A 23,907-nucleotide genomic window follows, 5' to 3' on the forward strand; every position below is an offset into this window, starting at 1 on the left:
GCTGTAGTGACCTTCCCGTGTTCTTGAGGGACTGCTCCCCGGCAAGTCTTCATCTCCAGCAAGACTGACCAGAGGGGCCAATCAGCTGGCCAGGAATAGACCCAGCAGCAACGTGGGACAGCCCAGACCTGGCTTTCTGCCTGCTGCCTCCCTCCTGGGCCCATCTGCCTGAGTTTGGAGTCCAGGCTGGGTCTTCTCCTCCCCGAGGCCTCCCACCCCTGAGCGCCAAGGCCCAGAGGAAGCAGCTCCTGGTTGGAAGTTTGCAGGAGGAACTTGAGGAAGAAACTGAAGAAAAAGTGAGTCTCCCTCACAAGGAGAGTCAGGTCGGGCGGGCGTGGCGTCCCCCTCCTGGATGACAGGCCACCCAAGCCCAGCTACAGGCAGCTGTCCTGGCCCCTGGGGAGGGACAGAGGAGTCCTGCAGTGGCCCTGCCATGTTGCTCCAACACTGTGGAGGTCCAAGCTGGAGGCAGCCCTGCCTGATCTGGCATCCTCACCCCCAGACCTTCCAGTCCCCCAGGCCTCCCTAGACCCCGAGAGCTCACTCCCCGGAGCTCCCCATTCCTGCATCCCAAACCTTCCAGGCCCCTGGGGCTCCCTATCCCCGCCCCCGTTGCTCTGTCTGATGTCAGCAGCTCCCTGACTCTGACCCTTGCCATTCCAGTTCCCTGGTCCTCCTGAGCCGCCTCCCTCAAACCTCTTTCCTGAATTCTCTTTCCTGGGGCGGCTGCTCTGGGCCCCATGTTCCCTCTGCTGAGGGCTTCTGAGGCTTCTCTTTCCTGTTCCCTTAAGCTGGGCTATAAGGGCCCCCAGGGAGGGGCTCTCTCCCGCCGGCTCTGTGCAGCTGATGTTCTGGGGATCCTGCTGTGCCCCGGGCTCCACACCTGGACGCAGTGGTACAGGCAGCCAGCCGAGCCACCCTCGGAGAACTGACCCTACGCGGGGCAGAGACACAGGCCTCAAATCCATCCATGTCTCAGGGCGCTGTGCAGAGGAACCAGGAAGAGGTCGGGCACCAGGCGAGAATGCTGAGGCCTGTGGTCCAGGGAAGGGCTTCAAACAGGTCCTTGGAGGGACATGAGCTCTGGATGAGCCTGGAGAGCTGGAGCAGGAAGAGGTTGGGGAGCCGCGTGTGTGACGTAAGCAGGGCTGCGGCAGGCGGGGCCGGGGCTGCAGGTGGTGCGGCCTCTGTCCCACACGTGGAAAAGTGTCCTCAGCCCACCCACAGGACGGAAGCCCTGCGCTCAAGGAAGGATGCTGGAGATAGACGTCACGGGAAAATGCATGATGGAAACTTCTAAAAAGAAAACGGAAAAACAAAGTTAAAAAAAAAATGCTGGTGTGTACATTTGCGTATTTCAAAGACCTCAGGGTGTAAGGACAGAAGAAACTTCTCACATGTTGGAAGCCTGTCTCTGAGTTCCGGTGCCAGGGCACCGTCCCGGCTCCCCATCCATCCCTCTCCCGGCTCCCCAGCTCCCCAGCTCCCCGTCCATCCGTCTCCCAGCTCTGCGTCCATCCCTCTCCCGGCTCCCCGTCCATCCCTCTCCCGGCTCCCCGTCCATCCCTCTCCCGTCTCCCCGTCCATCCCTCTCCCGGCTCCCCGTCCATCCCTCTCCCGGCTCCCCGTCCATCCCTCTCCCGGCTCCCCGTCCATCCCTCTCCCGGCTCCCCGTCCATCCCTCTCCTGGCTCCCCAGCTCCCCGTCCATCCCTCTCCCGGCTCCCCGTCCATCCCTCTCCCGGCTCCCCATCCATCCCTCTCCCGGCTCCCCGTCCATCCCTCTCCCGGCTCCCCGCCCATCCCTCTCCCGGTGTGGCTGAAGATGTGTTGTTCCATGAAGCACCGCCCTCACCGTGTGGACCGGCCCTGCCCAAGCACTCTCAGGGGTCTGCACAGGCGAGGCAGCTTAGCCCAGTGGTGACCAAGTCCACCCCCAGCTCTGTCCCTTCCTTTAGGATGGCCTTGGGCGGACCCCATGAACCTCAGTTTTCCCACTTGTAAATGTTATCCCAGCATCACCCCCAGGAGTCACAGAGGCCTCGTGAGGCTGCAGAGGGCCCGGTTCAACCGGCACCCACCCGTGGTCTCACTGCGGCTGCTGCAGCCCCGGTGGGTGTGGATGGGTGGCCATGGTCCCCCCACCCTGTGTGCAAGGAGGATATCATGTCTGAGGCTGAAACCACCTGCTCACCCTAGACCCCAGGCCCTGGCTCCGGCCTGTCCTCTTTGCTGGAAGCAGAGTTATAAATAACTTCCAATTTGCGGCTCTGTGGGGCTGGCAGGAGCGTGTGTGTCCCGCGACCCAGGTTGCTGCCAGCTTTTGCTGGGTTCTCAGAACAAAAGATGGAAGATCTCGAGGAGACTTTAGTGCACAGCCTCCTGCCGTACCCGCCATGCAGGTGCCTGCCCAGTCCCTGCCGCCGGGGCCCTGTGGCATTTAGTCTCCCTTCAAGTCCAGGTAGCCCCACAGCAGGAGAGAAGGGCGAGGGGGCTAACAGGTGACGGGGGCAGCACACTGAGAGGGGCCACCAAGAAAGGGAAGTGGGCACCCGCAAACACAGAGGATGGGGAGGCAGGAGGAGCTGAGGGACCCCAGCACTGCTGCTGCCCCTGGACAGGGCAGCCTCCCAAAATTTGCCCACCACGACTGGGCGCTGACAGCCAGTGTGCCAGGCCCCTTGTGCATGCCAGGCCTCTAGGGCAGAGGAGGACTGAGGATGTGGTCCTCACCGTGGGAGGTCCTGGTCCAGTGAAAGAGGATCCAGATGTCCTGGCTCTTCCCGCTGCAGCCGCCTTGGGAGCACAGTGCTGCAGACACCTGCACTTGTGCCTGCTTCACTCCCACTGTGCCACCGTCCAGTGCTGGGCCGGGCACACCAAGCTGTGTCGGCTCTCATCTTAGGGCGCCCAGGTGGCAAGAACTGGGGAGCATGGAGAAAAGGGCCCCCAGGCCCAACCTGTGCTCCCACCACAGCTTCTGGAAGGATCCTAATCTGGCTCAGGCTCGCTGGAAACCTCAGACATGTTGCCTAAATTCTGAGCATCCATTTTGTTCTCCGGGGCCCTACCTGTCGGATTCAGTGGATTGCTCAGAATATTAGTGGATCCTGGAAGACATCGTGGTGCAGCATGCAGCACTCGGAGGCAGGGCCTGAGCCACGCTTATCCCTGAGCACATCATGCTCAGAGTTGTAGGGAGAGGCAGCCCCTGCCCATCGCAGCTGTAACCAAGGAAAGCACATCCAAATGCCTGGAACTGAGTTTTCTCCCAATTAGGAGAAGCACAGAAAATGAGGGGCTCCAACCTGTGAGGACACGCACAGCTCAGCAGTAGAGACGCTCTCCTCACTTCAAATTGTTTAAAAACCAGAGATGAGGCCGGGTGCGGTGGCTCACACCTGTAATCCTAGCACTTTGGGAGGCTGAGGCGGGTGGATTGCCTGAGCTCAGGAGTTCAGGACCAGCCTGGGGAACACGGTGAAACCCTGTCTCTACTAAAAAAATACAAAAAAAAAAAAAAAAATTAGGCGTGGGGGTAGGTGCCTGTAATCCCAGCTACTTGGGAGGCTGAGGCAGGAGAATTGCTTGAACCCGGGAGGTGGAGGTTGCAGTGAGCCGAGATTGTGCCACTGCACTCCAGCCTGGGTGACAGAGCAAGACTCCATCTCCAAAAAAAAAAAAAGAAAAAAACAGAGGCAAGAAGTTTCTAAGAGAGGCGCTTTCCCTGATTCTCAGACAGAACACACGTGTAGTTATTTAGTTGAGTTAGAAGATGGGGTCTGTCCTTCTTGCACACACTCCGGATCCTGGGGTGTTGTCCACATGTAGACTCTCCCACTCCTGCTTGATCAAACACCAGCACCCCGTCGTTGGGGGCTGGACATTGAGGGGAAATGGCCTTAGGTTCTCGCACAGATCCGTCCACTGTCCTAGGAGCTGTGGAGTCTTTGCGAGGGTACGGGAGCTCCCCGTCAAGCAGAGGTTGTTGTGGAATCACTGGAGACTCGGGGCCTCCCAGGGCCTGAGGCTGCGGCTCCCCAAGGCCGTCCTCAGCTTCCCATCGATCCCATTCATGGAGCACAGTGGGCGTTTGATGACAAATCACAACTTCTGCACCCCTGTGGTTGTGTATAGAGGATCCAGAACTCTGTCCTCCTGCTCCAGGTTGTGGCCAGCAGTCTGGGCTCCCTAGACCAGCAGCTGGCAGGAATGCCAGCCCTGCCACTCTCCAGCCTCAGGAATGACCTGACCTTAGAACCCAGGGCTTCTCCAGGTGTCCCCTAGAGCCGTGATGATGAGGGGATGAAATGGCAGATGGCACCTGGGTGAGACCCCCACGCGCAAGGGGCTGCAGATGAAGGGGTTGGGGCAGAAGGGGTGCAGGTGGCTTTGGGAACATCTGCCTCTCCACCCAGAGCCCCCTGAAGTTGCTAGTGATGTTGATACATATCATCGTGAGCTTCTGTCCCCTGGTGACCCCACGTCCCACAGGACCAGGCTGAGGTTGAAAAGAGGTCTTCTTTTCAATGTCCTGACCAGCGGTTGGTCAACTGTCCCACAAGTTGGTGAAAGCAGAAGACCCTGACGTCATTTGCATATTACCCAGAAGCACAGTCATTGTCACTGTATTGACAAAACCCTGACAGCATTTGCATATTACCCAGAAGCACAGTCATTGTCGCTGTATTGACAAAACCCTGACGGCATTTGCATTTTACCCAGAAGCACAGTCATTGTCGCTGAATTGACGTGTGTCTGGATGAGGCCTTTGCTTTGCGGGTGATCTGTGGCTTGGTGCTTTCGTCGGGTTTTTTTTGTGTGTGTGTTTATTTCTAAAACCAGGCTCCTAGTTATACTTGATGATTTCAAGGTTGTGTTTCATTACAGTGTGGCAGGAAGGCTTGACATGCGTGGAGTCCCCTGGCAGTTTTTGACTTTTAATTTCCATCTCTCCCCTTGTCTTGACCACACCTAAATTCACAGCAGATTGTTTTTTAGAAATGTACTCTATTGCATTTTTCGGTAATATTGAGCTAGTGTTCATGGAAACAGCTCCTTGCTTTCTTTCCACACTTACCTTCCGTTGACTTATTTAATTCTACTTAAGTTATACAGTCCCGGTGGCAATACCAGCTACAGGGTCACAGCCAGGTTTCGGAATAGACACGGCTCTCTTGGTAGACGCACACACACAGACACACACACACTCGGGGCACAGTGATGCAGGAGTGACCTCGGACAGGCCCGGATGTTCCTCCCACATAATAAAGACTTTCTTCAAAGGCATTACACACAGACGAGAGTGCTGGTTAATAGCTTAACGCCATAAGCTAATTAGCTGGGGGCCGGTGGTGAGAGAGCGCCAGGTACGGCACTTGCTGGGCACTGTGCCCTTTCATCAGCCTAACAGCCCAGTGCTCCGTTGCCACTCCGCTCACCTGTTTTGCTTTTAGAAGGTGCTGTTTGCACCCTTCTCTTCAGATGAGGCCAAGAGGCTCTCTTGGCCAAAGAGAGTTTACCTGAAGGGACGGGCTGAGGCCAGAGCCAGGTCGTTGGGCCACAGACCGTGTGCTCGCTGGTTCCTCCACGGCTCAGCAACAGCCTCCCACTGCCAGGACGGCCTAGGAGGCTGGGCCAGCACCTTCATTCAGTTCAATGCTTTCTATCACAGAACTGTTTTGAAAAAATTGCAAACTTTCAAACTTGTCATCGGCGATACGGTTTGGCTCTGTGTTCTCACCCAAATCTCATGTTGAATTGTAATCCCCAGGTGTCGAGGGAGAGAGCTGGCGGGAGGTGATTGGATCATGGGCGTGGTTTTCCCCATGCTGTTCTCATGACAGTGAGTGAGTTCTCACGAGATCTGATGGCTCAAAAGTGTAGCCCCTCCCCCGTTGCCAGCTCTCCCTCCTGCCTCCATGTGAGACGTGCCTGCTTCCCCTTTGCCTTCTGCCATGATTGTAAGTTTCCTCTGTGGCCTCCCCAGCCATGAGGAACTGTGAGTCAGTTAAACTTTTTTTTCTTTATAAATTACCCAGTCTCAGGTAGTTATTCATAGCAGTTTGAAAACTGACCAGTGCAATCAGTTTTATGATTTTCCCAAGGCCCCGAGTCTCCTTACCATGGAGTGAGCCGTTACCTGAATTCCAGGCAATGGTATTTTCTTGGGAGGGGAGTGAGCGTTTGGAAGCAGAGGTGCGTGGAGATGGCTTGGCTCTGCCCTCCCTCAGCCCTTCCTGTCTCCTGTGGGATCAGGGGTTTGCTCACAGGACGGTGATCTTTGGAGGCTTCGTGGGGTAGAGGGAGGGCACTGTGTTGAGAGGCACTTGGAAGTAGGCAGAATTGAGCCCAGGAGGAGAGGAGGCAGCCGTGAAGCGTGATTGGCCTTCCCAGGGAAGGGCTAGGGAGTGACTCAGAACTCCCAGCAGCTGTCCCGTGAAGCCTCCACGTCTCATGATGTGACCTAACCGTGGCCTAGAAGTACAGTGACCCTTCCCGTTCACGAGGCTGGACACCCAGGACTCAGGTGGGAACAAGGTTGATGCTGCCTCCAGAGCAGACCAGCCGCAACTCAGAGTCACTGTGCACTGTGTCACCCTGGTAAGCACCTCGGCCCCTTTCAGATTCTCCAGGCCTTCCCACCCTCCTGCCCGCTTCCCAGGATCTTTGAGGTTGTCAGCTGGGACAGGCAAGTGCCCAAGGCACTAAACAAAGACTGAGGCTGTGTCTGGGCAAAATCCCCCAAGAGCGGCTGAGAACTCCAATTCCTTGGAAATACAAAGGTTTCCATGTTTCATGGTGATCACAGGGCCTGACCTGCTCACATGCTCTGCCTGGCACTTACCTCTCAGGGTGCAGCTCCCAGAGGAGCTACCCAGAGCTTCCCTGCTGATAGGCTGTGTTGACCAAGAAGCCAAACTCTGTAAAATATTTAAGGAGGGTTATTCTGAGCCAGTGACCATGGCCTGGGTGATGGTCTCAGGAAGACCACGTGTGCCTGAGTTGGGTTATAGTTGGTTTTATACATTTTAGGGACACAGAAGTTACAGGCAAAGGCATAAGTCAGTGCACTTAAGATGTACGTTGGTTTGGCCTGGGAAAGGGGAGATCTCCAAGGTGGGGGCTTCCAGGTCATAGGTGGATTCAGAGATTTCCTGATTGGCAATTGGTTGAAAGAGTTAAGCTTTGTCTAAAGACTTCAGAAGTCAGTAAAAAGGAATGCTGGAGTTAAAATGGGAGATTATGGAAGCCACAGTTCTTATTATGTAGATGAAGCCTGTAAGCAGCAGGCTTCAGAGAGAATGAATGTCTCTCCTAGGACCTTAAAAGGTGTCAGACTCTTAGTGAAATCTCTCTTGGATCCAGGAAAGACCTAGAAAAAGGAGATGCAAATTTTCCCCACAAGAGACGGCTTTGCAGAGCCATTTCAAAATATGTCAGAGAAATGTTCTTTGGGGTAAAATATTTTGATTTCCTTTAGAGCCTGCTATGTGTCATGTGATGCTGCACCAGAGTCAGGTTGGAATTTGGTATCTTATTGCCACAAATTATCCATGTTGTCAGTCTATGATCTCTCTTTTAATGATACTGCTGGTCAGTGGGGCCTAAACTCCAAAAGGGAGGGGGCATATTGAGGGGTGTCTAATCTCCCATCCCATCATGGTTGGGAATTCAGTTTGTCAGATTTCTCTGGGCTCTCCTTGGCCTATGGGGGTGTCTGTTCAGTTGGCTGGGGGGCTTAGGGTTTCATTTTGAGTTTACAGCTCTCTGCCAGTTAGAAAACACCCCATTCAGAGTCCTCTGCATGTACACCTGTCGCCGGCTGCATCCATCACCACTGGTCATCCTTCCTTGTGGTTCCAGAAGCTAAGAGGAGGGCAGGGCCTGGAAATGCAGATGCCTTCCCTTAGTACACACAGGCCCCACGTGCGCCCCGGGAGTACACACAGGCCCCACGTGCACCCCGGGAGTACATGCAGGCCCCACGTGTGCCCCGGGAGTTGGAAGGGGTGCTGAGTGGGGTCAGCACAGGTGGCCAAGGTCACTCCCACTTCTTTCAAAGCTCCTTCCAGCGGGCAGGTGGAGGAGTTCCTTGAACTGTGGGCAGCAGGCAGTATGGCGTCTGAGGCCACCAGGGGTCTCTGCCCAGGAGGGGAAAGGAGACAAGCCTAGGTTTCACTGTGCCTTTGTCTGCTATGGCTGCTATAATGGAGTGCATAGACAGAAATTTGTTTCTCACAGCTCTGGAGGCTGGAAATCTACGATCATGGTGCCAGTAGGGTCGGGTTCTGGTGAGCACTCTCTTCTGGTTTGCAGACAACTGTCTTCTGGCTGTGTCCTCACATACTGGAAAGGATGAGGGGCCTCTCTCAGGTCCTTTTTGTAAGGGCACTAATTTCACTCATGAGGGCTCCACTCTTATGGCCTAATCACTGCCCAAAGGCCCCACTTCCTAATACCATCACTTAGGGTTTAGATCTAAACATCATAATTGCAGGGGGGCACAGACGTTCAAACCATAGAACGTGATGCTCAAGTGTTTGGATGTTTGGGTGAGTGGATGGGAGAAAGAATGGATGGATGGATGGACAGGTGGATTGATGGATGGTGGGTAGATGAATGGATAGATTGATAGAAAGTGGATAGGTTGATGGATGCTTGAATGGATGGATGGATGGTGAATCGATTTTTGAATGGATAGATGGGTAGGGGATGGATGGATGGATGGATGGTAGACAGGTGGATGGATGGACTAATGGATGGATGGATAGATGGAGATGATGGATGGATTGATGGTTGAATGGATGGATGGATGGATGGATTGGTGGAGGGTGGGTGATGAATGAGTGAATTGATGGATGGAAGGATAGATGATGGATGGTTGGATGGTGGACAAGTGGATGGATGGATGGATTGATGGAGGATGGATGATGGATGGATAGATGGATGAATGGATTGATGAATGGGTGGATGGATGGATGGATAGATGGTGATGGTGGATGGATGTTTGAATGGATAGGTGGATAGATAGGTGGATGGATGGATTGGTGGAGGGTGGGTGATGGATGAGTGGATTGATGGATGGGAGGATGGGTGGGTGGTGTATGGTGGATGGATTGAGTGGATAGATAGATGGATAGGTGGATGGATGGGTGGATGGGTGGGTGGATGAATGGATGGTGGACAGGTGGATGGATGGATTAGTGGGTGATGGATGGATGGTGGATGATGCATGGATGGTAATGGATGTTTGAATGGATAGATAGATGGGTGGGTAGATAGATGGATGGATTGATGGCAGGGGTGGGGGGGCATCTGTGGATGGGTGGATGGGGGATGGCTAAATATTTCCTGAACCTAACTATGAAGCCTTCTGTGAGCCTTGATGGATCCAGGTCCTAGTGAGGGCACTGGGTTCCCTGAGAAGGCAGTCAGAGTTCTCAGCCTCCGTGTTAATTTTGCCACGGCGAGTGCCTCCCCTTGAGGCAGTGACACTCCACTTGTAAACAGGACCATCCCTGGGAACTCTCCCCTCCTCACTCTCCCAGTGACGGATCCACAACCAACAGCACCCAGCTCCCTACACACCCTGCTGGCCTCAGGTCACCTCCCTAAGTGCCCCACCTCTGAGGGGGGAACATGTAGCTGCCCCCACATACCACGACCCACCTTCCCTGGGCTGCCCCAGGCTCCCTGAGTGCGGCTCCACCAGCACTTAGCGCCTGGGACCTCCTGGAACCAGACAGTAGACACTTTCCTTTTTGGACATTAAAATTAAAAACTGCGGCTGCCTCTCCTGTCTTCTCTCTTAAATAGCTTCTGTTAGTTCGTAGGAATTTGCCTGAGGAACATGATTAGAGGGTTTTTTTTTCTTCCACTTACATGTCTTAATGAAATAATGAAACAGGTAGCTTATTACAGTTGGGGTTTTTTATTGGTTTTTTTGTGTGTTTTGGGGTTTTTTTTCCCTCTCTCTCATCTAATTTGATGACCCAGACTTGGAGGGTTTTGCACTGGTGCACTCTTCATAAAGGGAGGCGTTTCCATTCTTGAGCGTGATGGGGACAGTTCCTGGAGCTAATGAATCACTCTAATCAGAGAGCCATCTTGAAAATTAATACATTCTACTGTAACTATTTAAAGAAAAAATAATTATCAAGACTGTTCCCACTAAATTATGCTGTCTAGAAGTTGTAGAAAGAAAATTTTATCTAATTTTAAGATGTAATCTGGGTTTTGCAGATTTTTCTTTTTTGAGTGATTAACAGATCAGCACTGAATAGCAAGGACCAGAGCACGCTGCCCTTTTCTCAGTGTTCTCCTGGAGTCTTGTCTTGTGTCAGCCTCATGCACCCCAAGGCCTTGGCCCTGTCTTGGCTCCTGCCCCCTGAGGGCCAGATCTTCAGGCCTCTTAACTCCCCCTGGCTGCTCGGGGGACGGTGGCTTTCCCTGGCCGGCTCCTCCCTGGGTTCATTTCTAAGAAAGCTCCTTGCTTAGCTGAAAGGAGAGTCTTGACTTCCCAGTTTCTGAGAAACAGTGCGTCCTGATTTAACAAAAAAAGAGGGCTGGGCACAGTGGCTCATGCCTATAATCTCAGCACTTTGGGAGGCCAAGGCTGGCGGATCACCTGAGGTCAGGAGTTCGAGATCAGCCTGACCAACATCATGAAACCCCATCTCTACTAAAAATATAAAAAATTAGCCAGGTGTGGTGGCGCATGCCTGTAATCCTAGCTACTTGGGAGCCTGAGGCAGGAGAATCACTTGAACCTGGGAGGTGGAGGTTGCAGTGAGCCAAAATCGCACCACTGCACTCCAGCCTGGGTGACAGAGCAAGACTTGTCTCGAAAAAAAAAAAAAAAAAAAAAGGAGAGAAAACCTTTGTTGATGTGCTGCAGCTTAACTGCTAAGCACAACATGAAATGGCCTATGTATGTCCTTGGTGTGGGTCCCTCCAGCCTCTGCACCTGCCTCCCAGGAGGACCCAGTACTCACGGAAGTCTTCAGCTGCAAATGTGCAAGATGGCTAGAGCAGTTAGGGAGGCGCGGTTTTCAAAAATGCGTGGAACCCTTCCTCTGGTCTGCACGCCGTATGCAGCGGGGAGTGTGGAGCAGATGGACGTAGACACGTTACTGGGTCTGACCCCCACCCCAGAGATGGGGCGCCTCTCACCCACCTGCAAACCCCACATCTCGGGTCCACATCTGGAGCGCCCCCGTCTGCCTTGTCCTCAGGCTCTGAGTTCTGGGAGGGATTTAGCGATTCCCTGACTTGGGACACGTTCACCCCAGAAAAGGCCAGCCTGTACCCTCAGACCCAGGGCCAGAAGCACAGGGTCGGGTTCTAATGCCTGAGGAACCTGCGGAGACTTGAGAGCAAGTCCTCTGGGTGGAGACAAAGTGGTGACGTGAGATGTTGCTCAATCTTGAGGCCCTGCTGCTTCACCGAGTCTGAGCCGATGTTATTCACTGGCTCTCAGTTTGGGGTCCTAGGTCACCCGTGTAGCCCCTCGGGTGGACAGACTGGCCTGTCCCCCACCCACTCACCCCAGCTCCCTGGGCCAGCCCAGCTGTGCTTTCATGGGGCTGGGGCCAGACTGTGCAGGAAAGAGGGGGTTGATGGGCTGGTATCATTGGCATAACAGGTGAGGGGGGCCACAGCCTTGGGCCTTCCTTGCACCACCCTCCTTCCTGTCCCCGGTTGGTGTAAGTGTCTCTGAGCCTGGCTGGGTGCTTCCCTCAGTCACTAGCAAGGTCCTTGCTGCCCCCAGGAGCCAGTCCCTCCAGGATGAGGGATACGGCAAGGGAGCGCTCCCTGTACACCACCCTGCCTTGCAACCTCTTCCCTGGTGGCCTGGCGTCCATCACAGGTGGCCTCACAGCACTGGGGGAGGTGAGCTTGGCTGGGGGGCTGGCTGGGGTCAGTGGATGTGGAGATGTCCACCCTGCCCTGTGGCATCAGCTGGAGGCCAGGGGCCCGTGCTCCCCCCACCCCTCCTGCATGGAAAGATGCTCATAACTGCATTTGTCCTCAGCCTGCCAGGCAAGGGGACGGGGCTCCCAGCAGGTTCCTGGATGTGACCCTTCTCCCACCCCATCTCCTTGTGTTCACACAATGACCCCTTGGCCCAGGTGGTAACTGTGTGCTGGAGACCCACAGAGAACCACCTTGAGTGGACTCCACATTCCAGAAAGTGGGTCTGGGTGTGATAGGCAGGTGTGGGGGCCGGGGCTATGGAGGACTGTGGCTCTTTGGGACGTGTATCAGCCGCACAGCCGTACCAGGGCCTGCGTGCCCAGTGTGCAGCCTCCACCCTACTGGCCTCTCCACCCCCTCCATGCTTGTAGCGAGATCCCAGTGCTGGCCCTGCCACAGGCTCACAGTGATGACCAGCCCATCGCCAGGGCCAGGGCCCCTGCGTCCTCCTGCAGGCCCTTCCTGCCTGCTGTGCTGTCACCCTCTTATCTTTGTGGGCAATTCACTCTTTAAACCTCATCTCTTCCAGGGAGCCCTCCTGGCTGCCCTGTGGACTCCCTCTCTGTAGTGTAGCATCTTGGACTGATGTAATCAGAGCTCTTGGGGACAGGCCTGTGTCCCTCAAGCTAGACGTGCCCTGAGGCACATGGAAAGTACAGCCCCAATGAGTGGCCTTGGCCTCTGCCCAGGAGGCTGTGGGCTGACCCATGTCGGCCCAGGCTTGGGGGGCCGCGCTGCCCCCGCCCCCTGTCTTCTATGATGAGTTGATCCAGGCACAGAGCTGCCTGTCGTGGAGGGAGGACACCTCGCCTCCTGAGCTTACCCCACATCTGGATGGGGTCCAGAGAGCGCCCACAGCATCTGCCTGGAAGCAGCTAGGTGAGCATCAGGAAGATGCTTGACCCTCCTGAGCCCCGTCAATCTCCAGTGGCCAAGGAGACCCGCCGCAAAGCAGGAAGCACGAAGCCAGTCCCTGAGGCCCCAGCGGCCGGTGAAGTCCCTCCATACCTGAGGCTCCCAGGCAAGCCTCAGGGCAGCCCGGGGACCATTGGTGGTCAGGGGCTGTGGGCTTCCTAAGCTCAAGCTGGCTCGGGTGCGAGGTGCAGGGGCCACTTCTGGGCCCCTTCCCTTGTTTGCCAAGTAGGGAGCCGCCTCCTCTCGCGGCTGTGAGGGTCTGATGGAAGGATGGGCGGGGCCGTCTTTCCAAAGCCCTGGGACTGCTGCTGATGCAGATTTTACTTCACGTTTGACATTTTTGGTATCGTCATCCTCCCGGTCTTTACTGAGTAACAAAACCAGCAAGGCCTAAGAGGGAAGGTGGACACGTGGCCAGGACAGGGTCGCCTTGCGTCGGGCACCAGGACCGCAGGTGAGGAGGCAAACTGGGTTCGCCTGTGTGCTGAGCGCCCAGGGCAGATGCAGCCTCGCGCGGAACGCAGCCTGGAGAGGCTCACAGTCGCAGTGGCATGGCTGGGCAGCGGAGGACGCGCCAGGAGCAGGCTCTTCTTCCGCCCCTGCTGCAGGCGCTCAGGCCTGCCATAATCTGAGAGGTGACCTCTGCTTTTCCCCACCTGTGGACCCTACGGGGCGCCTGCCCCTTGGCAGGTCTGCTCAGGAGGAAGGCCAGGTGTCTGGCTCTCTCTGCTGGGCACATCCGGGGAGGGCCCCAGGCAGCTGACGCTGAGTCTCGCGGGATGGCGAGGTGCTGCCTGTGGAGACTCGGGCCCCAACTGTCTGGGTCCTCCCAGGTGTGCCTGTTGGCTCCCAACTGCTTCCAGGAGGTCCCTGTCACGGGATCCATCCTGAGACAGCCCCCCTTGGATGGACTGAGCTGACACTAGGTGCCCTGGAGGGCTGAGTCTCCCTCCAAAGGGGCCTGTGCCACCAGCTCCTAGGGCAGGAACACTGGGTGCCTCCTTCCTGTCCCCAATCAGAGAGGCCCTGGTTTACTCCTCCCTGAACCCAGGATGGGGCAGTGTGCCAGGGGGAGGAGGCTAGGGTCTTCCTGGGAAGACACCGAGACCTGAGCCCTGGCCCACCCAGGAGACCCTCCCTTCCCTCAGCAATGGCCTGTGGCCTGAGAGCTGCCTCCAGCCTGCAGGATGTCAGACAGTGAGACCCTCAGAGTGCAGGGCGGGCTGCAGTAGTCAGCAAATGGGGCTGCTGAGAGTCACGGGTCCGCTGCAGCCCTGGGCCCATCCCTCCTTGCTGTCAGGCTTAATCAAGGCAGCTGGGACTGTGCTCATGGGAAAGGCAAGAAGCATATTTTGGGACCATTAGAGGCAATTTTGTTTACCTGATTTATTTTAATTTACTTAATTGATTAATTTTTTAAGAGATTGAGTCTCGCCGTGTTGCCCAGGCTGGTCTCAAACTCTTGGGTTCAAGTGATCCTCCTGCCTGGACCTCCCCAAGTGCTGGGATCACAGGCCTGAACCACCATGCCTGCCCTTACCTGGTTTTTGAAAGAGGATTCAGTCATAGCCTGACAGTCTGATGAAGGTTAAGGATATGAAATCAATCCCATAAATGATGATGGCAGTGGCAGCAGGGCACAGCAGTGCTGTAGGATGGGGAACTCCGCAGAGCTCTCCAGCATGTGGAGTAGTATTTAAAATGCATACGTATCTAGACAGCCTCGTGACGGTGTGCAGGTGGCCATACGAGGGGCGTGTTCCCAGGAAGGTCAGAATGGGAAGCAGCCGTGTGTCCTCAGTCGCCGACCTCAGGCCCCGTTGGGCCCAGGCCAGGAACAGCCCAGAGCTTGCTTGGGACCTCAGGAGCCCCTCCCAGGCCACCTCAGGGATGGGGTACCGTTGAGGCAGGAAGGGCATCGGCGGCGCCTTGGGCCCCGTCATCTTGAGAACAGTGTAAGAACTCCGCGAGCCCGTGCTCACTATTCACAGAACTCAGCAGAACTCAGCAGCGTGTTTGTCCAGGACACTTACTCAGGCCCAAGGCCGTTGGAACGCTGCCCTTCGACCCTGTCCGCCCACTCGGATTCCCAGTAGCTGAGCGCAGGACGTGACCTCGAGTCGAAGCCTCTGCTGGAAAATACGTCCTTGTCTGCCTGGAGGGGCCTCACTCACCCTCAGAGCAGCCTGGCAGGATGAGTCCAGAGCCATGAAAATGCTCCGACTTTTTCATCCCATAATTCTGCTCCCAGAAATTTGCCCTAAGAGAGTAATTGAAAGTAAGAGGGAAAAACCAGGAAAGCACAAACACCCGAAATGTACCACCACCGGGAATGGCCAGGTGAGTCGGAGATCCGTGCGCGTCATAGTGCAGCCCGTGCAGGCAGTAAAGGAGGGACTGCGACTCTTGCAGATGGCTGTCACTCGGCCATGGGTAGATGAGGAAGCATAGCCTGAGGTCCCAGAGGAGACCAGCAGGTGAGGCCCGCAGGAGGGGCAGCTGGGCCTGGAGCTCAGGGAACTCTGTTCCCACCCCTGGTCCGGCTCTGGGCCTTGGTCCTGTTTTCTGCCTTGGTCCCGTCCTGCCCCGGGCCTTATTCCTGCTCTCTCTCTGTCTCAGTCCCGCACCACACCGGGCTTTGGTCCTGCTCCAGGCCTCATTCCTGCTCTCTCTCAGTCCTGCTCCGGGCCTTGGTTTCTGAGGGCCTCCCCCAACCCTCCAGCCTACCCTGGGCTTTGCATCTTCCAGGCCACAATCCTGACCCAGCTGTGGGGTGTGGTCAGCGATGGCCACCTATACCCATCTTACTGACTATGCCATCTCAGATGGACGCAGCTCACAGATGGTGCCCCGGGTGTTTCCGCCAGGTGGGGAAACTGTGGGGTCCCCTGCTCCAGAATGGCACCCTCCTGTCTTCTGTAGACGATTCAGCATCTCCACTGGGCTGTCGGCTTCTCCTCTTTCTTCAGGAAGCCCGTGGGCCCCTCTGAGGTCCCCGCCCACAGACCACGCGGAGGCTGACTGCATCCGATGTTCCAGCATCACCGCTTGTAAGCCGTGTGACCTTTGGCAGACTTCTTGAGCTCTCTGAGCTTCTGTGTCCTCTTCTGTAATGTGAAGATGAAGCTAATTGATTCCCCATAGGTAGAAATCAATAATAAAATTCCAGTAATAAATGAGCATACCAGTCCCTGGGAGGACCACCAGGGCGGCCCTGACAGTCAGCAGCTGTCCGAGGGCCCCGACGCTCAGAACGCTGGGGAAAGGGGTGGTCAACATTAATACACACAAATACGTAGAAATGACTGTGTGGCATAGCCCCAGGGAAGGCTGGCACTGCTGGGACACCCTGCGCGTTTCCTGGTGTGTCTGGGCTCTGACGTTTCGAGTGGGGCCCTTCCGGAGTGCAGGAGGCTCTTCTGGAGGTGTGGGACAGAGACTCCTCCCAGAAACACGGGCGCTTCCCAGCCAGTGCTCTGGGCGTGTTTGCCTTTTCCTGAGCCCTGAGCCCAGGAAGCCCGGCTGTGCCGCTCACCCCAAAAGCCTCCTCCCTGCCGCATGTGCTGGTCACAAGTCACCAAGCCTGTGGGTATCTGGTCCTGCTCCCGGGCAGTGCCTCATCTGATGTCCTCTGTGTCCCCGGGCCACAGTGCCCTGGGAAGGGCTGACCTACAGGGGGAGGCTGCCTGTGAGCAGCTCCAAGACCACCAAGGGCTGCCCACCGCTCAGACCTCCGCCCCCACCCCCCACCGCTCCGGACCCCCGCCCCCACCCCCCACCGCCCCGGACCCCCGCCCCCACCTCCCCCACCGCCCCGGACCCCCGCCCCCACCACCCCCACCGCCCCGGACCCCCGCCCCCACCCCCCCCACCGCTCCGGACCCCCGCCCCCACCCCCCACCGCTCCGGACCTCCTCCCCCACCCCCCACCGCTCTGGACTTCCACTCCCACCCCCACACCGCTCTGGACTTCCACCCCCACCTGCCTGTGAGCCTTCCTGCCCCAGTCTGGGACCACTGGGGAGGTCAGGCCTCAAAGTGCTGCCTCCCATCGGGCAGAAACGGGAGCCCTGAGCCCTCCTGTGAGCTTCAAACGTGCCCTGCAGAGATGGTTTCACAGTGACCGTCCTCAGTGCCTGTGTCAGGACTTACTGCCTGTGGGTTCTTCTGTGGTACCTCTGAGATACCCCATTTCTATTTGACTCCGTGAGGCCAGGTGGTGTGTGTGTCTTTGTGTGTCTGCATTGAGTGCTTGTGCATTTGTGTATGTGTGCACATTGTGTGTGTGTGATTTGTATGTATTTGTCTGTATTAACGTTGCCCACTCCTTTTCCCATGCTGTAGATTGAATCCTCCATCACCAGCCAGATCTGGGAGACTCGAGGGACACTCTTCTGGGTGAGACACTGCCAGGGAGAGCAGCCTCCCCAGCTCAGACAGCTGAGATGTGTTTCTGACGATATCTGAGTAAATGCCCAAAGATTTCTCCTGGAATCTCACTGGTTTTGTTCTGGATGATTCATTTTTCCAGGCTGTTGAGTACAGCAAGCAACTCTGTGTTAATGGAAATGAGGAAAGTTTATTCCCAAGGGAAACCTGCCGTTCATGAGCATCTCGGGGCTTGGGTGTTGAGCTGAGTAATGTTATGGCCACGGTCCCAGGCAAAGGAACACCACTTGTGCCTGTCTGTCTGTCCCCCTGGAGTAGCCAGCATGTTTCTCCCTGTGACGTCAGACCAGGGAACGGTCCTATGGACAATTGGCTTCTCTTCATGGGTTTCATGGGTTGTGTGGTTCTCAGGTTTGGGGGTGGGCAAGGGCACCTGGCCAGGGTGTGGGCAGCAGGGGCACCTTCCTGAGCTGCCGACTCTTTCAGAGATTGGCTGGGGCTTCCTGGTGCTGGAAAAAAATAGGCGGGCCCTCTGGCATCACCAGATTCCTGGCGAGGGGAGTCAGCGTGGCTGGCTTCAAGTTCTGCATACAGCATCACTCAGTCCCTAGTGTAGGGCTTTCAAGCACCACGGGGCCACACAGCCATCCTGCGGATGGCCACACAGACAGGACGCAGAGGGTCTGCACTCGAGAGCATATAGGCTGTTTGGGACTTCGATGAGCTGGGTCAACTGGGGTCCACTCAGACCCTCAACCCCACCTGCCCCGGACCCCTGATCAGTAGAGTTGAGAGGCATGTGAAATCAGAGCTGTACATCCCAGTCTCGGGGCTCGATGGGCGGGTGCCATGGGAGAAGTGGTGCAGGCTGCCCACCCTCAGACCCCTGCACACCCACACCGAGGCTGGGGAGGAAGGAGACTGTGCCAGCCACCCGGGCCTGAGCTCTGCAGACGCTGTGGCTTTGCGCATTTCTCAGCACTATGCATTTATGACCTTTCCGGCCAGATGTAGCGTAGCAGGTGCCTTCCTGTCCCTTCCTATCCTCCCTCCACTCTTCCCTCTTTTCTCACTCCTTCCCTCCATCCTTCCCTCTTCTCCTCACTCCTTCCCTCCCTCCTTCCCTCCTTTCCTCAGGAACTTTGAGGGGCCCCTGAGTGCCCTGCCCAGGGACAGGAGGTGAAGGTGAAGATCTGGGGCTTCAGATGCCAGCACTTCCCCTTTGACCTGCAGGGGGGTCCTGGAGTGAATGGGTGGCAGCCACCTGGGCTCCCATTGGAGGGCAGAGCTCCCCCCAACTGCAGAGCTAGGTTCCGGAGAGGGGAAACCCTGAAGGATCCCTGCAGGTGTCCAGGCAGCTGATGGCTGGGGTCCGACACCCCTTCACCCCCATACCACTGTTGCTATCCTTGCTGCCTTCAAAATCTCTCAGCCAGGAAATGAGGGTGGAATGAGGTTTGCTCCTGCAGAGCCACCTCTGAGCCCAAACCCTCTGCTACATGAGACGCAGGTTGTGTGTGCAAGGCCTGGCCTGCATCATTCCAGCTTCTAACCAGCACAGCACAGTCGCGCAAAGGCCCTAGGATAGGAGGAGGGAGCTCCCGTCTCAGGGAGACCGAAAACCTCCCTGGAAATCCAAGACTCCTTATTGGAGCCCCAATGGTAGCATGCTAGCTCCCCTGCTGCTTGGGTTAGATGAGAAACCAGGGGCAAAAGGGCATCCTTGAAGGGATGGGGAAGATGGCGTGCCAGGCACATGTTCCCTGGGCACAGGGATGGAAGTTCTGAGCTGTAATCTACTGGGGAGGATCCAAGAAGAGAGGAACCTGGACTGGAATGAAGACAGGCCACTGGGGTGCAGTTAGGGCTTGCATCATTATCCCTCTCTGAACCCCAGCATCCTCATACCTGAAATGAGCTAAGGATGAGAGCCTTCACCTAGAATTGCCATAGGAATGAGGGCAGCCATGTGTATGGCACAGGAGGGAGGGAGTCACTCCAGGTAGCTGCTGACAATGGAGATGATGGTTATGGTGACAGTGGTGATGGTAATGATGATGATAATGATGACGATGATGATGGTGGTTGTCATGATGTGATTAGGGTGATGGTGATGATGACAAGGATGAGGAAGATGATGATGAGGATCAGGATGGTGGTGGTGATATTTATGATGATGGTGATGTTGGTGATGGTGATAATGAAGGTTATGATAATGACATTGATGGTGATGGTGACAACAATGATAATCATGGTGGTGATGATGGTGGTGGTAGTATGACGGTGATAATGATTGTGATGTTGAGGATGGTGGTGGTGATGATGATGGTGATGAAGACAGTATGGTAGTGTTGGTGATGATGGTAATGGTGATAGTGCTAATGGTGATAATGTGATGGTGATGATTACAATTGATGATGATGTTGGTGATGGTGATGATCATGGTAGTGGTTATGATAATGTGATGATGGTAATGACAGTGATAAAATGATGATGGTGATGATGATGGTGATGATGATGAGATGGTAGTGGTGGTGATGTTGGTGATGGTGAGGATACCGGTGGTGGTTATGATGATGATGGTGATGGTAATAATTGTCATGATGATGGTGGTGATGACAATATGATGATGGTGGTGGTGGTGATGATGTGTGATGGTGAGGATGATGATGGTGATGATGGTCCTGTTGATAGGATGGTGAGGATGGTGAGCATTATGGTGTGATGATGATGGTGAGGATAACGGTGGCGATGGTGGTGGTTAGGATGATGTCATAATGATGGTGGTGGTGGTGGTGATGGTGATGGTAGTGATGGTGGTGGTGGTGATGGTAGTGATAATGATGGTGGTGGTGGTGGTGATGGTGATGGTGGTGATAATGGTGGTGGTGGTGGTGATGATAGCGATGGTGGTGGTTATGATTATGTGATGGTGATGATGATGATAGTGATAGTAGTGATGATGGTGGTGATGATGATGGTGACAATAATGATGGTGATGATAATGGCGGTGGTGATGATGATGGCCCAGGCAAGTGGATCACCTGAGGTCAGGAGTTCGAGACCAGCCTGGCCAACATGGTGAAACCCCGTCTCTACTAAAAATACAAAAATTAGCCGGGCGTGGTGGTGCATCCCAGCTACTCAGGAGGCCAAGGGAAGGGAATCACTTGATGATGGTGATGGTGGTGATGGTGATAATGATGGTGGTTGTGATGGTGGTGGTGGTGATGATGATGATGATGGTAATGGTAGTGAAGGTGATGATAGGGAGAGCTGACTGAGCTGAGCTGGGAGAGAGGAAGCTGAAGCACAGGGTTCTACCCATGATGGGAGGGATGCCAGTGCCATGCAGGGAGGCTGACCTGAGTGGGGCACATTCCTCAGGTGTCGTCTTGAACAGAGGCTCCCACCTATTCATAGGAGCATCCCAGGAGCTGAGCAAGGATGAGTATGTAGATTGAGGGTGCCTGGCCTGGGAGGGTTGTATGTGACCGGAAGCTTGAGTGAGTCTCCAGATGATGCTGGGGTTTATAATGAGCACAGGACACCTGGGAACAAGGCGGGTCTCCCAGGCAATCATCAGGAACCACCTGGGCGACGCTGGACCCCTGGTTCTACCTCAGGAATGAGAAGGGTAGAGGCGAGGAGGTCTCTTGGGAGGAAGATGTGCCAGGAGTGCCAGTAGGTCGGGCCTGGGAACTCGTGGAGGCTTCTCACACCGGAGGATGCTGGATCTGCGCTGAGCACAGCAGGGTGGCTGTGGGGCCTGGCGGCTCCTTTGGAGGGAGGGACTCTGGACCTGGAGACAGGAGTGCCAGGCAGGTGGGCAGCAGGGAGACTTTGCATCCCAGGCTCCTGGGGCCCTGGGGGCCTTAGGAACGCTCTCCCAGGAGGGAGCATCAGGGCTGAGCAGCCTCCAGGCTTAGCGCAGTGCCCTGTGAGACCTTCTCTCCTGCTCCACCCTGGCCCTGCCTGGGGTGAAGGAGACAGAGGCAGGGGACCAGGCCCCCCCGGGTGCCCAGCTACAGGCCAGAAGACACTGGCGCTCAGTCAGGTGCTGCGTTTTGATTACTGGGACCAGCATGTAATTACTGCATGAGGCTGCAGTGACCCAGGAGGTTCCCTTACCTCCGAGGGACTAAGATAGCTGGAGTTTGCTGGAATCCCCCAAGCCCAGCAGGGAGCTGCTTTTACCACTGAACAGGATCAAGGGACAGAGGGAGACTAAGTTACATCTTTCAGAAACCTCACACCGTTTGCTTCTCCAGACACCTGCATCCAGACTCCTGTGTCTTAGGGCTGGGACCCAGCAGTGGGACCCCAGAGGAGCTGATGCCCGCCTTGGCTGGGGTCAGGGGGAGGTCCTGCGAGCTTTTCTGGCCCTACAGCGGGTGCCTCCTGGGCTCCCTTCCGCAGCCTCGGGGTGCAGCCCGTCTGGGCTCTACAGGCCCCGTGCATGGCCGGGGCTGTGCCCTTACCTGCGAGAGACCCTTCCAGCCTGGCCCTGCAACAAGCTCTGGCACTAACTGTGCCTCCTGCTCTACTGAGCAGCCCAGAGCCCTGTTCCTCAGACCTAAGTAATGTGGCAATGCTTTTTTTTTTTTTTTTTTTTTTTTTTTTTTTTGGCGCGACCAAGGCTCACTCTGTCCCCCAGGCTGGAGTGCAGTGGCATGATCTCGGCTCACTGCAACCTCTGCTTCCCAGGTTCAAGTGATTCCCCTGCCTCGGCCTCCTGAGTAGCTGGGATGTACCACCATGCCCAGCTAATTTTTGTATTTTTAGTAGAGACGGGGTTTCACCATGTTGGCCAGGCTGGTCTCGAACTCCTGACCTCAGGTGATCGACTAGCCTGGGCCTCCCAAAGTGCTGGGATTACAGGCGTGAGCCACCGTGCCCTGCTGACAACGCCTTTTAAGGGAAAGACCCGCCCTACTGTTGACCTTCATTGTTCTGATTACAATGTTGCAGGACTATGAACGCACACAAAGCTGGGAGCCCTTACCAGGCAGTAAAACTGGAATAAACCAAATAAACTGATGCCTATTTAAAAGCAAACACAAAACAGCAAAACCAATAACATTTAAAGTTGCAGCACGCGTTTTGGAGGGCAGATGCTTCTCGGTGACAGGGCACTGGCAGTGAGCTCCAGGGTGGAGAGATGTACCTGCTGGCTCTCCGTGTGTATACATTTCCCCGCGTTCCGTTCAGTGAGCTCTGCTCTCACATACTTAAGGACGTGTCGCATGAAGGCGTCTTAATAATCACGTGGCTTTGTTTGTTGTCATCACACCTTATATTTAACCCAGAGCTGTCCTGGAAGGCACTTTTATGAGCGGGTTCCTGATAACTTGCCTAAGATGTCTCTTTCCGGTGAAGACAAGCTTTGCCTTGCAGGGTGAGTAAGCGGAGCTTTAAACGGGAATAATCCAATTATTGCAGCGACTGTGAACAGAAGAAATGTTCATTGCATATTTACTGCTGCACTTACTCCTAATGAACTGCTCTGAGACGGGGAGAGGGAAGGCGGGAAGCACACAGAGTGTGGCCCTGGGTGCACCACCCACAGCCCCAGAGAGCAGCTTGCACACCCCACTGACACATTGAGCTCCTGCCTCTTCTTCCTGTTGGAATTTACACGGGGTATTGGGAGTGGATGGGCCTTTGCTGGATGTGATGTCTGCATGAATGTGCACGAGTACACGCACACACCATATACACACACACACACACCCCACCTCACACACATGGGCCCCCGGGACAGCATTTGGAAATAAGTGTCCCTCCAGATCACACTTAAGACTGTGCTGGCTTTGGTCACAGGGCTGCTGGATCCTGAGACTGTTCTTTCATCGAATCAGTCAATGTTCCAGAACAAGTAACTCGTGTCCCAGACAGCTGCCCCTAGGAACATAGGAGGGGGCTGGGGACAGCAGAGGTCGTCTTCCAGCTTCAGGGCAGGGGTGCAAGGAAAGGAGCTGGAAGCTAGCGGGTGGGGTGGGGTAGGCGTCGGCCTTTCCACACACACTAGGCCGTGAGAGCCTGACCTCACCGGGGAGAGTGTACCCAGGTACGACTAGAGCTCCCGGGGCAGAGCAGGCCGGCAGGGGCTGGGGGAGAGATCCTGAGAAAGAACGGTCTCAGGATCCAGCAGCCCTTTGACCAAAGCCAGTACAGTCTTAAGGAGACTGGGGTCTGGGGGTGCCCCTTGGGTAGGAAAGGAGGGGAGCGGAAGCGGGCCTGGGTTTCTTCTCCCTCGGGAGTGGGGGTATTGGGTGGGGGTGCCACCGTGACCTGCTTCTTGGTACACGTGAGTGTGCATGTGGATGTGCATGTTTGCCTGTGGGCACCTGTGTGCACGCACTCCAGGGGCAGGGCTCTTCCTGTCTGCAGGCCGGATGAGAGCTTGTCTGGCAGCTCTGAGATCATCACAGGTTCTCAGGACACTCAGTAGCAAGAGCCGTCCCACTTCAGCAGTTCAGATGTTCGATCCTGTTATAGCAAACAAATTCAGATGTCTGATCCTGTATGGCAAACAAGTTCAAATGTCCGATCCCACGTAACAGACACACCCTGCTGGATTTTGACGGTACAGCTCCTTCCGTGCCATCTGCCCAGCCCTACT

General features: G+C 55.6%; 1 protein-coding gene across 4 annotated transcripts in view; it reads left to right on the top strand.

Annotated features, from left to right (window-relative positions):
• The window catches only part of TAFA5 (TAFA chemokine like family member 5), a 267,603-nt gene that overhangs the window by 193,491 nt on the left and 50,205 nt on the right, over positions 1-23,907 (top strand). The gene's annotated exons all lie outside the window — the stretch shown is intronic.

Source organism: Pan troglodytes, chromosome 23 (assembly GCF_028858775.2).
Source record: "Pan troglodytes isolate AG18354 chromosome 23, NHGRI_mPanTro3-v2.0_pri, whole genome shotgun sequence".
NCBI classification, from domain to species: domain Eukaryota; kingdom Metazoa; phylum Chordata; class Mammalia; order Primates; family Hominidae; genus Pan; species Pan troglodytes.